Source organism: Cupressus sempervirens, chromosome 4, assembly GCF_028749045.1.
Source record: "Cupressus sempervirens isolate cs-2001-9-10 chromosome 4, ASM2874904v1, whole genome shotgun sequence".
Classification (NCBI taxonomy): Eukaryota; Viridiplantae; Streptophyta; class Pinopsida; order Cupressales; family Cupressaceae; genus Cupressus; species Cupressus sempervirens.
The window spans coordinates 905,638,957-905,658,033 of record NC_143121.1 but is presented as its reverse complement, the minus strand read 5'-3'; the positions used below and the strand labels follow the sequence as shown (position 1 = coordinate 905,658,033).

Sequence of the window (19,077 nt, the reverse complement as noted above, 5' to 3'; positions counted from 1 at the left end):
ATATAATTAATTAAATTGTAATTGATATGAAAAACTAAAGATTAGGTTACCTCCATCCTTAATCAGCCATAAGGCTAATTTTGACCTAAAATGAGTGCATTTAGTGTTTTTGAAATTAAGAAGCACCCAAAGTGAGGGCTCACCCAAAAAAATTTATAGTTCTTCAGATTCTCCAACAGTAATTAGGGCTAGTCATTAATCAGTAAGCCAGATACAGTGTGATTCGTCTCCACCTCCTTATCATCGATCCCTAGGTCTTAGTTAGTTTGCATAAGATGGAGTGTGGTGGTCATTGAGTGCATGACTCGAACCAAGAAATTGGCCACCCTATTGAACTTGTCCTTGAGGTCCTAATTCCATTTAACTAACTTCGCAATTGATTTTTCATATTCTCTACCACCTGGTTCCCTTGCTCAATGTTCTCACTTTTTGTCGTGGTGCCTTTCTGCTAAGTGGAATTTCCCCCATGCTCATCCCAGGCCTCTTGTTTCCCCCTATGCTTTCTACCTACACTTGGCTATCCAACATGCCCATCTAAATCGGAGAGGTAACCATGCCATGCTCAACATTCTCATACTTTCTAGAATTTGGAGTAACAATTTTAAACATGTCAAAAACCTTGGAGGGAAAAGGGCTAACTTTCTCAATATTCTCGACTTTCTCCTCACTTTCTATTTCTTAGAGATTCTTCAACAAATGCAATGGAAAAATATAAATCCACGTTTTATGCCTTTGTCAAATGTGATCATGGAAGCTTGGATATATTGATTGGCCATCTGTCAAAGCACTCATGTTATTGAATGGACATCTGTCAAAGTACTTTTCAACCAATGCTTTTCTTGCTACATATTCATACAGTGTAATGATAGTGGTTCCCATAATACTAGAATCCAATCATGAGAGTTAGCATTTGCATTTACAATCTGACTTTAATGAATTGATATGCAATGGAGGTTTCTTTGGAAAGTGCCTAAATTTCTAATTCTATTCATTAAATGTTCAAAATTAATTAAAACAATATTAATTAAGTAAATAGGTTCATTGTAGGAATTTTGTTCCTTGAATTTTTTTTTTTGGATGGAAATGTTGTAAGGCCTTCTAGGTTTTATGATCTTATGTTATGTAAACAAAAATTTAAAAATTTAAATTTCATTTTAGCATTGTCAATCTTATTAGAAAGTATCCAATTTTTATTTCTTCTCCAAAGTTTCTAATTCTTCCTCTATTTAACTTATATGGTTTACAAATTAACCTCTATTTTTCTCTCGTTTTGGACATTATGAAGCATTTGGTTACCTATTTATAGTACCATTTTATATATATATTTATGCAACAAGTTATTTCTAGCTCAGGAATTTTGAAATTTATTTTCCTTTTCCCTTTCAAACAATGTGATCATGATTCGAAATATGTTTACTTATACTAAGAAAATTGTTTTAATTACATAATGTGTTTATTTTATACTAATAAATAAATTCCAATTAGATTAGGAAATTTTTAATGTCATTTGGGTTAGATTAGTATGTTCATACTATTATCATTTAAAATTTAAAATGTTCACTTGAGAAGAGTTGTAGTCAAGATGCCTAAGGATTGACCTACCAAAAAATAGAAAACTCGTTGCTATTCCTTGGGTTAGTACACCAATACGGTGTCCAAAAATGGGGGTATAAGTGGAAGACCCATTTGAGGCTCATGCACTCAAAATGAGAAAATATGTAAAACATAAAAATTGGAGTACTCTGAGTCTAGTTTCTAAACTACTAAGGTTTTTTTAAATAGATAAGATTAAGAGGGTCAAATATCACACAAAAAAAATACTATTCTTATATTTTGTTCAAAAACATAACATAGTTGTTCATGTGCACTCAATAAAACATATAGTTATATTTAGTATCTTGAAAACCCCTTTGGTAGGATGATAGGTAAGAGTGAGATTTAGAAATTGTGTATTTTTTCATAATTTTCTAACAACAAGTTGTTTTCTATGATTCTTTGAAGTGACTCTAGCTTGAAATTTATGTGCCTATTGTTGCATTAGGAATAACTTGCATCAAAAATAATCTTTAAAAAAATAAAATTAAAGTGTATAGAATCAAGTTTAGAATAATAATATGCAATTTATTTTCCATTTTGTCAAGTAAATCAAAAGTTATTTTTAAAATGGTAGACATATGTCTAAGGAATTGTCAAGACATTCATATAGAAAAATCAACTTCACAATGCTAATCTTGTCCAAAAATTAAAAACATTATATGGTTAGAAAGGTAAGACAATGTGTGAGATTATGGTGGTAATTTTAGAGATACTCACTTCACCATTTGCAAACCTGATAAAGTCAAAGATGAGAATTGATCTTAAAAGTTTAAAAAATGTCTAAACCTATGAAAAATGGAGGGAAAATATCAACCCAAGCCTTTGGTTAGTTAAATGTACCTATTACCAAGCCTAAATGTGATTTTGTTTTTTTGTTAACAAAACACAATCGTGTTACTCTCTATATAACTAAATTGTCATACTAGAAATAATGTGATCGCGTTATGTCTAGTAAGAATTTACTAGACATAACATGATTGTGTTATCTCTATGTAAAAGTATAGTCACTTGTTCAAAGGCCTAATTAGGCCTAATTAATGAAGTAACTACCTAAAAATGGCTTAATTTCATCAAATAAATGATTAGAGGGATGGTACACAATGGGTTTTATATAAAGAAATAGTATGGTGAAGGGACAATGCATAATGGGTTTTATACAAAAATTCAAATTCAAATTCTATCAAGGAAAGTTTCACTTCTAGAACTTAGACAGTGGGTTTTGGAATCATTCAGTTTGTTATTGATCAAAATGGAAACCCTTATAGGAAAGACTAATTGCAATGCAACATGCAAAAATACAATGTAAGGTTAGGATATAGGAGACAAATTCTTGTGGTTGAACTAGAAGATAAATCCTTTTTTGAAGAAATGATAAAGACTTTGTGTGAAGGATTAGTGGTATGTTAATTCATTTTAATCAAATTTCTCTTTTATTTTTACCATGTAGGAGAATTTGGTGATGGGTTTTTGTGTGTATATCAAGAATAGGAAAAAGAAGGGTCTGAAATAAAGCAAAGGGAGCATCACCATGACAAACAAGGAAACCTATAGCAATATTATTCTTGAATGGCTAGACAAATTATTGGAGCTCTTGTCGAGATGAAAGACAAATTGATGCTCCACATTGATAGCCAATTTAGCATAGATCTTGAAATAATGAAACATGTTAATAAGCTCTCTAGTGAATGTTAAGGGTCATCTTCATCACAAGTTTTTCATGACATACTAGCAGTTCGATATGTCATATTCATCAAAAAAATTCCATGATAGTCTAGTAGTCCCAGGTGTTATTTTTATCATAAGTTTTCAATGACACCCTAGTAGTTGTAGGTGTCATCTTTATCACAAGTTTTCTAAGTGCATGTGCATTGAAGACCTTCTATCAATACTTGAGCTACTATTAAATGGTGAGTATTTTTTTGATATGAGATTTTTTGACGTGAAGAACGTATAATGGAGTAATCATTATTTTTTCAATGATGTCAAATCTGCTACCTACTGGTGAGAAAATTTCTTTTTGGTTTGAAATCTATCATTTAGTTGGTTGATGAAGAGGTTTTAAAAAGAGGAGATAACAAAAGCACCTAGAGAAAGGTTGAGTAATTTGGTATGTAAAAGAAGCACTAAGACCAAGTAAGACATTGATACTATAGAGTATTGTTTATTTACTTAAAGTTTGAAATGAAAGATTACTCAAGTTAAGACTGGAAGAAGATCAAGTAAGAAAAGTGTCTATCAAGCCTTGCTAAGTAGTCAGTGCAAGCCAAGTGAAAATCAAGAGGTATCAAGAAAACATGAAAAATAGTGCAAGTTAAATAAATATTGATATATGCTGAGTAAATTTTAGTTGGTGTCAAGAATCAGTAAAGTTTACTATTTGCTAAGTTAACTAGTGCTGGCCGAGTGACAAAATATTATAGATGTCGAGTGATAGAAAATAGTGTTAAATCAAAGATTTGATGAATCTGAGCCAACTATTTTGATTTATTGAATTATGTGAGGTGTGTAGAAGATTACTATGATGAGCTAGTGGCACAAAATTCAATGTAAACCATTTTGAGGTGAATACAAGGAAGACTGTAGAGAAAGTTTCTAGAGGAACCAAATGGAAAAGTGGGTAGATTCATTGAATCCTACCTAACCCTAAAATGGATGATTGTGGTTAAATGATAAAAGATATAAATTATCTATTTATAGAGATAGTTGATCAGATGAAAAGGTTGTCATGTGTGAGAACCTAGGTGGTGTAGGAGCACCTAACCCTTCACTCTCTAGAGAATCCATCATTTCAAACTCTTTATGACTTCTACTCAAGGGTATGTGTGCCTAAGAGATATTTGTAATAGGTAGAAATAGTTATCTAATAAATCAAGCCTACTTATAAAACCTAGTCACCATTGGTGTTTTATAAACCATGGGTTTTTTACTATGGTCATTAGGAACATCTTAGTCCTAGGCTAGGATAGGTGTGTTTTGAGGCTTCTGGAAACTGCGTACTCGGCTAGCACTAGGAATCCTTTGTTAATCAATCCAACTCGGCATGGCCTTGGAGCTCAACATGGTCAAGTAGCTCAACAGTGCTTGAGAATTAACTCAGTCGACACTCTCTCTAAACTGGGTCAACACTAAAATGCTCAGCACATATGGGAGAACTATCTTCAATGACCAAGTAGGCTTGGCTAATTCTAACTGCTCAGCAAGGCTGACCATTTTTCTTTACATTTAAAAAAATTTCACCTAATCACTCCCAATGGTCACAACCTTTGAAAATTGGTTGGATTAATTGGAAAAGTCTTCAAATAGCCCTTTCAAGTAGTTGGAAGATAGAGACACATAAAATATGTAATTTTGCATCTTGAATCAATAAACGATCCCATTTTTCTTATAAAACATTGCATTTCCATAGTGTACAGACTGGTATAGATTGGCACATGTGAAATAATGATTATTCTAGAATCCTAAACATCATAGTAGAAAAATACAAGTAGTTTTGGGGATTTGAAGTACTTTGTAACTAAAGTTATCTAAACCTCTTTCTCAAGTGCAACAGAACCCTCCATTTAGTGACTAGTCTTAGTAATCATGCCCTAACTTGCATTCCTATAATGGAAATCTCATGCAACTTGGTAAAGTGAAATTTAGGAAGATATACAATAAGGTCCCTAAAGAATAGGAGATGGGATGCGAGGTTACTATATTTTCTAGCAAGCCCTAAGCAAAACATCTCTATGTGTTTGGTACATGATAGCAAGTACATAAGTGTTGCAGGCACTTGGGGGATGGATGAAACCATTCTAAGGGTAGAAAATGGTCTGTAGTAAGATTCCTACATGTTTCCCTAGTGTTTTGGCCCCTAAAAAAGATGGCAAATGGAGACTTTGCACTGACTTTAGTGAAATCAACAAGATAAACATAACCTTAAATCATGCTACCATCACATAAGTATTAGGCCTAGAGATGAGTGGAAAACAACATTCAAAACCACTAAAGGGTTATATGAATGGCTTCGTGTCATTTGGCCTAAGTAATGCCCCTAGCACCTTCATGAGGATGATGAATAAAGTTCTTCATGACTTCATAGGTAATTTTGCGGTGGTCTATCTTGATGACATATTGATCTTCAACAAGTACAAACATGAACACATAAAACATTTGGAACTAGTCCTTCAAAGGCTACATGAAAAGAAGTTGGATGGATCCTAAAAAGGTTGAGGCTATCCTCAATCGACCAACATCTAAGACAATAGGGGAAGTCAGAAGTTTCCATGGATTGGCAACATTCTATAGGAAATTTTCAAAAACTTCAGTCACATATGTTTACCTCTGTTGGATACCATCAAGGGATGCAAGAAGATAAAGTTTCAATGGAAAACTCAAGAAGATGATTCATTTGAATTTTTGAAAGGTAGGGTAGAACAATATCCAATCTTGGTACTACCTACCTTCAACAAACTGTTCATAGTAGAAACGGATGCAAGTAATCTTGCCATAGGAGCATTTCTCAATCAGGGGGAAGACTAGTGGCTTTCTTCTTTAAAAATTTGAAAGATGCCAACAAAAATTATAGTACATATGGCCTAGAACTATATGCTATGTTTGAGGCTCTAAAGAAATGGAGGCACTACCTACTTCCTAAGGAATTCATTGTCTATATGGACAATCATGCACTAAGCTTCCTCAATAGCCAAGACAAGTTGAGTTGTAGACACATAAAGTGGGTTGAGCAACTCCAAGACTTCACATTTTCATTCAAAAATAAGAAAGGTACTACAAAAAAAGTAGCAAATGCTCTTGGCAAGAGTCTCACCTTGTGGGAGAAGCCCAAGTGCAAAGAATGGGGATTGATGCCATTAAGTAGTTATACAAGGATGAACCAAAGTTTGTTGAAATTCATAAGGTTTTTTCTACATTATTTGATGCATATAACACAATATATTCTAAATATTTGTTACAGAATGGTCTATTGTTCAAAGGAGGACAACTTTGCATTCCTTGATGCTCCATGAGGGAAAAGTTCATCAGTCTTGCAAATTGTTCGTAGCATAGACTTTTGAAGTTCAAGGTCTTCTTCTCTTGTTGGATTCTTCTTTTCTATGAGTCTCTCATAGATTTTCTCTTTCACTACTCCTTTGATATCCTTCATACTTAGATCATTTATAATGATATGTCTCATAGTAGATATATCAATTTTATCTTTCTCAAAATTATTGTATAGATCATAAAACTTGGTCATCTAAACAAAATTTCCCTCATTTGTAATTTTTGTGTTTATCTTCTCAATCTTTGGCTTCCATGGTTGTCGATCTTTTCCTATTGCTTGTTCAGGTGGAGTCACTTTTTCAGCTTGCTTGGTTTCCTATTCCTCAACCTCCTCATCATCACTAGATTCAATTGTCAACAATGATTTATAACTCTTGCCAAGTCTTGTAGCCATATGTTTGACTCTCTTAGTCTTTTTTGACACTGCTTCAACCAATCTCTCTAATGTTCTCTTGTGTTCACTAGGTTGAACATCAAATACTATTGCGTAAGGAATTCTCTATCCTGAAGTTGTCTCAGCAACTAAAACTGACAAGGGTTGTATGTTCAATACACCTTGTTTCATTGTTTGTATCATGGCCTTAGATTCACTTTCTATCATTCTGGCCTCAGATAATGCCTTCTTCATGATTAACTCAACCTTCTTATGAGATGACTTCTCTAAGGTTGCTTGATGAGCATGCTATGCAATCTCATCATATGTATCAAATCTGTACTCATATTTATCTTTGTCAAAATTTAACAACAAGTCAATGTAGCTAATTGTAACATCATCACTCAACTTATAGCTCAAAGGATCCAAAAATGTTTCCTGACATTCTATTGCTTAAATGTATGTATAGTCGATATCAACTAGAATACATATGTCCTCCTTGAACCTATCCACAATTGCAAGTGAGATCCTAAATCTCACTTTCATCTCATTTTGGAATGTCCTCATAATCAAATTACCATTGTCTAATACCTTGTTTGCATGGTATCTTCTACATACCTATGTAATCTTTTCCATAGTGCATTTATCACTACTCATTATATATGTTACTGAGAAGTAAGGAAATCTCTTCAGCACATGAAATAATATGTGATTTATCAATTATTGGAATCTAAATACACCATTCTTTATTCTCTTAAGCTTTTCAAGGTTTTCCATGAATTGCATCCTTGGTATTTCACTCACATTAACTTTCTCTTTCTCAACACATATCTTGTAAGTTGCATAAATAAATATTGCTAAAAGTTCATCTATCTTAGAACTTGCACAAACTAAATAAGAAATAACTCTACTAAGAAATCTCACATCAACCTACTTGATGAAGCTAATTACCATGGTTTTCCCAATGTATACTACCTTAGTGTAACTTTCTACTTTCTTCTTGACCATCATTTTTCCTATTGGTACACTGCCTTGTTTGCTAAGACCGATTACCTAATGAATTAGGTTGGCATAAATGTCTACTACATTGTCTTGCATCCACAATTTACCATCATGTATCCTACTCAATATGATTTGAGTTCATTCATCTATATCTAGCTCATGGTAGAAATGATACTTAAACAAATCAAATTCCTTTAAGTGATTAAATCTAGGCCTCATAGTCATGTCGTGGTTAAAGACTAGTTCCATATCCTTATTCATATATTCACTATCAATCAACTCAAATTTGTAATTCAAATAATTTTCTACATCTTCAAGGTAAACTAAGTTGTTCAGAGTAATAGACAATGTAGAGTAAGGGTTTCAATCACTAGGTTTTATGGAAACTACCTTGAGCTTAGGTCTATCCTCACTCTCAACACTTTAAAAAACTAACATATCTATGATCTTTATCAACAATATCTTTTACTAAACAAATTTTACAAAAAAAAAAAAAAAAAAAAAAAAACTTCTTTCCAAAAATAGGGTTTGCTACAAAATTGCTCTGACAAGTCTCTTCTAGATGCTCTTCACTTTGAATGTGTTTGCAATGAAGTAAAATTTAATTTTTTACTCCATTTATCCATCAACTTGAAAATTGCATTAATTGCATACTTTACAAATATGAAAAAGTTGTTATTTGCATTTTGCAATTAGATAACTGCCCAAACTTGCCTATCCAATCTTTGGATGTCACTTGAGGTTTACTAAAGCCTCCTTCCATCATGACAAACATTCTTAAAACTTTGCATCACGAAATTCTCTAAAAAAATATACTTTTCATCTTCTGTTACAGAATCAACTTTTATTGTAGTACCAATAACTCTGAATTTCATCATAACTTGTTTAGATGAGCTCCAAACCACAAGAAATCTTAGATACCATCTAAACATTATTGAATACACCTTTTGCCAACTTTGCTACCTCTAATTTGTTCTCTAACTAAAGTTCTCAAATTTTGATGCTATGAACAAGCTTAATTCAACTTGATTGAATCAAATTTAACAATTGACTTCAATCTTCATTTCTCATCATCTAACTTTTCTTTTGAAATATATGTTCCTTTCATGAATGCTTCATTTAGTTCTTCTCAAAGTTCACCCACAATATTTCTTTGTTCTTCACTGTTAGATCTAAAGTTCCTTCCATGATTCCTTCTATCATTCCTTCTATTTTCAAAGTTTCTTCCATTGTTCCTTCTATCTCCAAAGTTTTTGTCCATTCTACAATACTTCAATGTGTGTCTGAAGTTGTTGCACAACTAACATATAGGTGCTCTACTTCTAGAATTATGGCAATCATCAGGTGCATAACAATTCTGAGCAATGTGTCCTAAGTTGTTACACTTATAACACACGATCTATCTTCTGTCATCATAAGATCTTCTATCTCTCGATGTCCTTTCATTAGATCTTCTTCTATCTATAGGGTTAGTATTTGTAGACATTCTACTATTTCTTCTATCATTATCATACTTAGGTTTCCTACAATCAATTGCAGTATGACCCATACCATGACAATTATGATAATAGAAGTCCTTAACATGATTAAATGACTTATTAGTACAATCTCTTTTCATATGACCTATTTCATTACATAAAAAGTACTTACCACTAAATTCATACCTAGTTGTCTTGGGAGTCTCCACTTGCTTTGGTTCATCTAAGATTTCAACTTCATTGATTTGCTCAATTTCTTTAGGCTTCTTAGAAGATTGACTAGATTCAATCTTATCATTATATTTGTCTTTTTCTTTTAGATCTAATCTAATCTTAGGTTTCTTTGTAGACATGTTAATCAGATAATGAAGACCAGTTTTATCATAAGAAGGTCTCTATATAGACATAGAATCATCAATTTTTTCTTTGCTAGAATAAAATTTCTCAAGCTATTGTTTTCCCTATATCAATTCACCTTTCACAATAGTATTGTACTTATAGAATTCTTCACGATCTTCTTTCAATGTTTCAAACTCAGATGTTTTCTTTGCCAGACTTGCTCTCATATCTACATTTTTAGTCTTCAAATTAGATTCAACTTTGAAAGGATCATTTCTCAAAGTCAACTTCAAATTCGTAATCTTCAATTCATGCTTCAAGATCTTGTACTTTGTCTTCAACTTTGAATAGTCATCATCAGTAGTTCCAAATTCAATAGATTCAAGCTTTGATTTCAAATGTTCAATCTTTTCCTTCAATTTTTTCAAGAGCTTCTTTGAGGTTCTTCATCAACTATTCCATATCCATAGGGATCTTACTTAAGTTGTTAAGCCTCTTCAAAGTAAATATGATTTGATACCAATTGTTAGAAATAGGGATTATTGAGGGGGTGGGTTGAATTAGTAATCTAAAAACTTTAGTAGCCAAATGGATATTATTACTTACTTTAAACCATGCATAACAAAACAATAAAGTAATGTTGAATAGTAACAGTAACAATACATAAAGATAACACATGACACCATATTTTGTTAACTACAGAAACCTTAGCCAAGGGAAAACCATGGTGGGTTGATACCCACTAAATAATATATTGATATATATGTTCCTTGTTAGAGGATGAACCCTATTAGGAGGCAATGAGAAAATTTAGTATAACTAGTCCCTATTAGGAGGCTTTAAATCCTTGTTAGGAGTTGTAGTATAATGTATGCAAGAAGACCCCACTGCCCAAACATTTAATTTCAACTACAAGAAGAGCTCACTACTCAAACAAGTAATTTAATATTATTTTCCTTCCTTGTCTAATCTCTGATCTTCATCTTGATCTCAGATCACCAAATAAAGCTTCGCATATATTGCTTTCACAAAAGTTCACTCACTTCATAATCTTACAAGATAGCATTAATACACCAAAATTGCACATTTCTTATCACAAGAAGTCCTTTGCATAAATACCATGCCTTTACATAAAATATTTTTGGTTGGGCTAAGACCATAATTCACTTTAAAGTAAACATTTAGAATGTCATCCCTAATTGGACAAGTAATTGTTTTGCAATCAAAACAATTCTGTTGTCTTGCTTCATCAAAACACAATTAACTTTATTCCATACAGTTCGTACAAACTTCTGAGGTTATACATGTCATCACCAACATGTATACTATCTCCATGTAATGTTGCTTAACATAATATGATGTCTGCAACATGTTATAAACAAAACAATACACTGCTATAAACCAAATTCTATACTTAGACAATTTTCTAATAGCCAAATACTAAGTATCTTTATTTCTAAGGTTTCCTATCGACATGTACATTATGTGTTGTCATTATGACAACAATTACATACCACTATTAGCCAATTGTCAATAGACACCATTCCAAGTAAACTATGGATTCCATCTTGGAGGAGTTATGGAACTGAGATACTTACCAAGTGAGTTCAAAACTAGTGCATAAGGTGAGGAATTCTTAGAATGGATCAAAAAAATCCATGATCAGGTTAGAGATACTCTGAATTAGAACACTGCAAGATACAAACAATAGGTAGAAAAGAAAAAGAGAGATATTTCATTCATAGAAGGATAGGTGTGTTCTAAGGCTTCTAAAAATTGGTGTGTTCTAGGATAGAGATATTTCATTCATAGAGAGACATCTTAGTCCTAGGATAGGATAGGTGTGTTCTAAGGCTTCTAAAAATTGTGTACTAGGCTAACACTAGGAATCTTTTGTTAACCGACCCAACTCGGCATGGTCATGGAGCTCGACACTACTTGAGAATTGACTAGTATAGAGTTTATATTGACTTTCCTCGATTAACCAACCCAACTTGGTCAACACTAATTCTTAACTTAGTTAACACAAATTCTTGTCACATACAGGAGAATTGTCTTCAATGTCTGAGTAGGCTCGGCTAATTATAACTACTCGACAAGAATAACATTTTTTGGTTACATTTAACAAACTTTCACCTAATAAATCCCAATGGTTATAACCTTTGAAAATTGGTTGTATTAGTTGGGAAAGGTCTTCAAATAGCCTTTTCAGGTGGTGGAAGATAGAGACACATAGAATATGTAATTTTGCATTTTGAAGCAATAAAAGATCTCATTTTTCTTGTAAAACATTACATTTCCATAGTGTACGGACTGGTTTGGAATGGCATATGTGAAATAATGATTTTTCTAGAGTCTTAAACATCATATTAGAATAATTCAAGTGGTCTGGGTGTTTGAAATACTCTACAACTATAGTTATCTAAACTTCTTTCTTGAGTGCAACAAAACCCTCCATTTAGTGACTAGTCTTAGTAATAATGACCTAACTTGCATTCCCATCATGGAAACCTTATGTCACTTGGTAAAATGAAAGTTAGGAAGATGTACAATAAATTCCCTAAAGAATGGGAGATGGGACATGAGGCTACTGTTTTTGCTAGCAAGCCCTAGGCTAAACATCTTTATGTGTTTGGTGCAGGACAATAGGTACTAAACTATTGTAGGCACCTAGAGGATGGATGAAACCATTCTAAGGGTGGAAAATGATCTCTAGTAATATCCCTAAATGTTTCCTAGTTAGTGACTAACCTATTCAAATAGCTATTTTATATTTCCTTCACAAAACCTAGCAATTAGGCCTAAAGAGAAGTCTTGCTATCTATAGACTTTAGGAGTAAAATGGACTATTCAAACCTACTAGTTTGAGTTTGTTGAATTTTTTGGAACCTCTCCATTCCCTTATAAACTCATAGGTTCCCATTTCAAGCATAAACCAAATATTTGGAGATTTGTGTGCTTTAAGACCTAGTTGTGCTCTTTTGGGTGCCTAGGCCATGTTTTTGAGTAATGTCATTCCAAAGGTGTAGAGTCCTCTCTTGAATCCATTTTTGGGGTACTTGAAGAAATCTAAGGCTACACCACACCATATTCTCCTATTTAAGGGAGAACTCTACATCACTAAGGAAGACAAGGAGTTTAGGGTATTACTTCATTCAGGGTATTAGCACCGACCTCCTTTTGATGTTTGGTGTCAAAGGAGATAAAAGCGGTCCAGGCAAGCCAATTTTATCTTATTTTCATGCTCTCTCAAATGTATTTAAGTGTTTTATAAGTTATGGAAATGGATGCTAAGGTTTTTTTTCCAAATTTTTTGCATATATATTTTTGTTACCAATGTTCAGATCAAATTAAGTGTAATGGACACCTAGGAATGCCCAAAAGCTGAATCAATTGCTGAAATTATATTAATTCTAAAAATGCTGCAATCAAGTACAAAGAGATGTATTCCAAAGGCCAAACCCTAAGGGAATGACGTCTAGAATGTTACAACAGAGAATGAACATCCTTTATTGCCAAAAAAGGAGTGTTATTCACACATCCAAGCTCTTATCAAATCCAAGTCATAATCATCCGATACAATAATCCAATGATCAGCAATGAGACTTTCAGCCCTATTTATCCTTTTCTTCATCCTTCTAGAAGGAACTAAAACATTAATTAATTGCAAGAGCTAGAAGCTTCCTCCTTCTAATAATTAATGCATACCCTAGAAATTCCTCCCTGGCAATAATTAATTAAATCACGAGAGGCTTTCGTCCTTCCAATAATTAATACATACCCTAAAAACTATTAATACAAAGTCACCTTTTAATTTTAATTAGACTTTGGAGAACGTGAAGGCTAAAACATGGGAACATTATAGGTCCGCCCTCCTTGAAATTGCTTGCCCTCAAGCAATCTTAGTCATGTTTGTTGTAGCACCTCCTCACTCTCCCAAGTAGTATCTTCCTCTAGCAGATATTTCCATTTGACTAAATATTCTTTAATCAACCTGCTTCGCAAAGCCCTTTCCCTAGTATCCAGAATAGCCTCAAGAATTAATACAAGCTTCCCTCCTCATCTAATGGTGGTAATTCTGCCAAAGGCACAACTCTTTGTCCGATTGCTTTCTTAAGCCTTGACACATGAAACACATTATGCACCCGACTATTTTCTGGAAGCTCTATCTCATAAGCAACCTCACCCACCTTGCGGATCACTTTGTAGGGGCCATAAAACCTAGGCTTCAACTTCTTTGCTCCACTTTTCTTGAGTGATGACTGTCTATATGGTTGTAGCCTCAGGTAAACCATATCCCCAACTTCAAAACTACGCTCTATCCGGTGCTGGTCAACATATAATTTTTGCTGATTTTGGGCTTGCTGTTTATTCTCCTTGAGCACCCTCAAAATATCTTGACTATCCTGCAAGAAGTTTTTTGCTTTGGGCACTCTACTATCTCCCAAAACCAGATCCATGAAACTAGGTGCTTCATAACGATACATTGCCATGAATGGAGTCATCTTAATGGACATATGATAAGTGGTGTTATAACAGTACTCCCCCATATGTAAGCATTTGACCTAAGTCCTCTGCTGTGTAGTCACATAGTTCCTCAGATATCCTTCCACCCATTTATTCACAATCTCTGTTTGCCCATATGTTTGTGGATGATAACTAGTGCTAGGTGTAAGTTCAGTACCACACAACCTAAATAGCTCTTGCCAAAAAGTGCTTATGAATTTATTATCCCTATCACTAACAATGAAAGTAGGTAGCCCATGTAATCTGAATATCTCTCTAAAGAAAAGATCAGCCACCTGTGGTGCTGTATAAGTGGATGGAATAGCAAAGAAGTGAGCAAACTTCATCAGTTGGTCAACTATCACATAGATGCAATCTTTCCCTTGTACTCGCGGTAACCCGGTGATGAATTCCATGGAAATACTTTCTCATTTCCCATTTGGAATGGGCAAATGTTGTAACAACCCTGCAGGATATGTGTGCTCTCCCTTATTCTGCTGGCAAATTGTACACTCCCTGACATACTTCTGAACATCATCCTTAAGCCCTTTCCATGTGAACCATTCACGGATCTGCCTGTAGGTCTTAAAGACCCCTGGATGTCCAGTTGTAGGTGCATCATGAAATGCCTTTAGTATTACTTCCTTATATTGTGATGAAGGAATCAAATGTATCCTGCCCTGAAACTTTATCAACCCATCCAACACCACATAGCGATCATCATGTATGGTGCCTGCAATTACTCTAGAAGCCCAAGTGTCCCTCGCATATTCTTTTGTGATCTTATTTCTTAGAACTCCTTTAATCTCAGCTAGAGCACAAATATGAGGCCTCCTAGATAAGGCATCTGCAACCACATTCTCCTTACCTTTTACAAACTCAATGTCAAAGTCATAAGCCTACAACTTTGTGATCCACTTCTGTTGTCTATCATTCAAATCACATTGATTCATGAAGTATTTGATGCTTTTGTGATTGGTTTTGATAACAAACTTTCCCCCAACTAGGTAGGACCTAAACTTAGCCAATGCATGCATTATAACCAACATCTCCCGATCATATATGGAATAGCTTCTCTCCACTCCACAGAGCTTCTTGCTCTCAAAAACAATGGGATGCTTCTCCTGCATCAAGACTGCTCTGATCCCATCCCCTAATGCATCACAATGAAGCTCAAATGGCTTTGTGAAATTTGGTAGAGCTAGTACTAGACATGATGACATCACCTTCTTGAAATGATCAAAGCTTCTCTGAGCTGCCTCTATCCATGTGAAGGCCCCTTTCCTGGTAAGGTCTGTCAAGGGTGTAGCGAGCTGTGAAAATCTTTTAATAAATCTCTTATAAAATCCACAGAGACCAAGGAATCCCTTAAGCTGTGTAAGATTTTTTGGAGTAGACCAATCAACAATAGCCCTAATCTTTTTAGGATCTACCTGAACTCCCTTTTTTTGGAGTAGACCAATCAACAATAGCCCTAATCTTTTTAGGATCTACTTGAACTCCCTTTGCACTAATAATATGTCCAAGATATAGTAGCTTGGTCATCCCAAACTCGCACTTAGATTCCTTGGCATACAATGATTCTTTTTCCAAGGTAGACAACACCATCTCAAGATGTCGTAAATGCTCCTCCCAAGTCTTACTAAAAACTAAAATGTCATCAAAGAAAATCAAAACAAATCTTCTAAGTTGCTCCCTAAATACCTGATTCATGCAACTTTAGAATGTAGCAGGGGCATTGGTTAACCCAAATGGCATAACCAAAAACTCAAAGTGGCCATAGTGACACTGAAAAGCTGTCTTCTCAATGTCCTCCTCCCTCATCCTGATCTGATGATACCCTAACTATAGATCAATCTTTGTAAAAAAGAATGCACCATGTAACTCATCAATTAGCTCATCTATTCGTGGGATGGGATATCTATTCTTAATGGTCTTCATGTTTAATGCCCTATAATCAATGCACATGTGCATTGTCCCATCCTTCTTCTTTGCCAACACTATTGCTGAAGCAAAGGGACTCTCACTAGGCCTGATATGCCCTATTTCCAACAACTCCTTAATTTCCTTCTCTATCTCATCCTTATGTTTCTTAGGATGACGATAGGGAGTAATCATGACTGGTTTGGCTCCCTCTTCAAGTTCAATAACATGTTCTATCCCTCTATTAGGAGGAACCCTGTGCAGAATCTTGCCAAATACCCTAGTGTGCCTGTCAAGTATCTCTTGAATCTCTGGTGGATGACTCTTCACCTGTGGCTCTTGTGAAGTTGACATAGTGAAGCATTCTGTTGCCCACTCTATGTTACTATGCTGAAAAATTTTATGCATTCTCCTCAAGGAAACTACTCTGCAACTCCCATCTGAAAGTCCTCTAAGTACCACAGTTCTTCCCCACTTTCTTTCTCAACTCAAATTTTTGACTTTGTCCTCCTGATCTGGGCATGTGTCTCATCCTCAAGTCCAAGTAATCTCTGAGAGAGATATCCGTTGAAACTCTGGCCCACCAGCCTCCCAATCCCTCCTAAACTGATCCTATAACTCTACAATCTGTGGTTCATTAATCGGTTGAACTGGTTCTCTGGGTGGAAAGGTCAGTAGAAGAGGTCTCGAGCTAGTTGTTCGAGTTTGTCATGCAACATGTCTAAAGTTATCAGCCTCATTTCCATTGTTTCCATGTCCATTATTACCATTAATGTTGTCTCGGCCTCCATTATCATTACCCCTATTATTGTTGTTTCCATTGTTGGCATCACCTAGATTAATATTGATGCCCATCTGTCTAGCCATTAGCTGCAACATCATATCTGTTCACCTATTTTGCTCTTATTGCATCATATTCTGCTCTCGTTGCATTCGTTGCCCCTCCTCTAATGTACCCAGTAACCTGAATATGATATTTTCTTGGTTGAAACTGGTATTTCTATCATCTTGGTCACCCATGTTATTGTCTTGTTCAAAGAATGTCTCCTCTGTGTCTGTATGACTGGATTGTATGTCCCTCTGCACAAACAAACTAACCCGTTCATTAAGCGAGTCTGAACTCCTACTTTGTCTTGCTCTGGTATTGCAAAAATTATAAAGCCCTTGTCACATGCTCAAACATAAATGTTGAAGATCTCCATAGGATGGTAGGACTTATAGCTCTGATACCACTGTAATGGACACCCAGGAATGCCCAAAAGCTGAACCAATTGCTAAAATTATATTAATTCTAAAAATGTTGCAATCAAGTCCAAAGAGATGTATTCCAAAGGCCAAACCCTAAGGGAATGACGTCTAGAATGTTACAGCAGAGAATGAACGTCCTCTATTGGCAAAAAAGGAGTGTTATTCACACATCCAAGCTCTTATCAAATGCAAGTCATAATCATCTGATACAATAATCCGATGATCAGTAATGAGACTTTTAGCCCTATTTATCCTTTTCTTCATCCTTCTGGAAGGAACTAAAACATTAATTAATTGCAAGAGCTAGAAGCTTCCTCCTTCCAATAATTAATGCATACCCTAGAAATTCCTTCCTGGTAATAATTAATTAAATCACGAGAGGCTTCCGTCCTTCCAATAATTAATACATACCCTAGAAACTATTAATACAAAGTCACCTTTTAATTTTAATTAGACTTTGGAGAATGTGAAGGCTAAAACATGGGAACATTACATTAAGATTCTAATTTCACTATTTCTACTATTGTTGTTTAAAAATTAAATACTCAATCTTGATATCATTATGATTGGATCATAGGATTTCATGGCAGAGTTTAATACTATATATTGGATCATTCAATGATATAAATATAAGTAATTAAATGAACTGTGAAAATATCATAAGTCTGTGATTAAATGCATAATCTTAACATCATTATGAAAATATCACAAATTCATGGTATTTTAATTGAGTTTTGTTGTTTGTTTGTATGTTCATGCTTGACAGGCCATGGAGAGCAAGTTCGGCCATTTTATAAAAAACCAGAGCAAAAGATTGAAGGCCCAACTAAAAAAAATCCACCCAAAGTGGATTAATTATATGATGGCCTCTTTTATCTTTGTTATATATCTTCTTCTTTTGCATCCTCAAAAAACCATGTAGCTTGCAATAGTTATGTGTTCATAATAGTGAAGGTATGTATATTTTTGTAATCAAAACTATGGATCGTTGAAACTTGATAAATGATATAAACACTGTTTTTGGTTCTATGAGTTTTCCATAATCCTTGATTAGTGCCTTGAATATAGATCTGCCCAAGGTTGAATCTATGTCTTGAAATATAGCTTAAAACTCTCTCCATTGTAGAAAAAAATCAATTTTTTTATATCAATGATACAAATCTGCCACCCCTACTATTCTAATGGGGATTAAGGAATAAACATTAACCAAAGCAGAAATCTAGATAAATTTATTAGCTATAAGGAATATTATATTTATCCTTAGTTATAAGGAAAATTATATTTATTCTAAGATAGTTTTTAAAATTATCTTCTCCACAATTTAAATGTTTTCATATTTGAAGGGAAAAAGTCAACCTCCAACACCATATAAACTAGATTACAGATTTAGAATGTACTTCAAAAAAAATTTCATAATCTCAACGGTTTCTACCTGGCTGTTCCTATTATATAGACAGGAATTAAAGAATTTTCCCCGCTTCTTCATGAATTAGAAAATGGATTTCAATCAATATAGTGTATGGATTTTGTAGATATTGTAATTAATAGAGAGATGTTAAAACTAGAAACCAA

General features: G+C 34.2%; 1 long non-coding RNA gene across 1 annotated transcript in view; it reads left to right on the top strand.

Moving 5' to 3' along the window:
- Positions 1-18,532, top strand: part of LOC149564315 (uncharacterized) — a 290,385-nt gene extending 271,853 nt beyond the window's left edge. Inside the window, exon 2 of the long non-coding RNA XR_016363599.1 lies at positions 18,272-18,532. This is a non-coding gene — a long non-coding RNA (uncharacterized LOC149564315). The remainder of the gene's footprint in view (positions 1-18,271) is intronic.
- Positions 18,533-19,077: the final 545 nt, after the last annotated feature.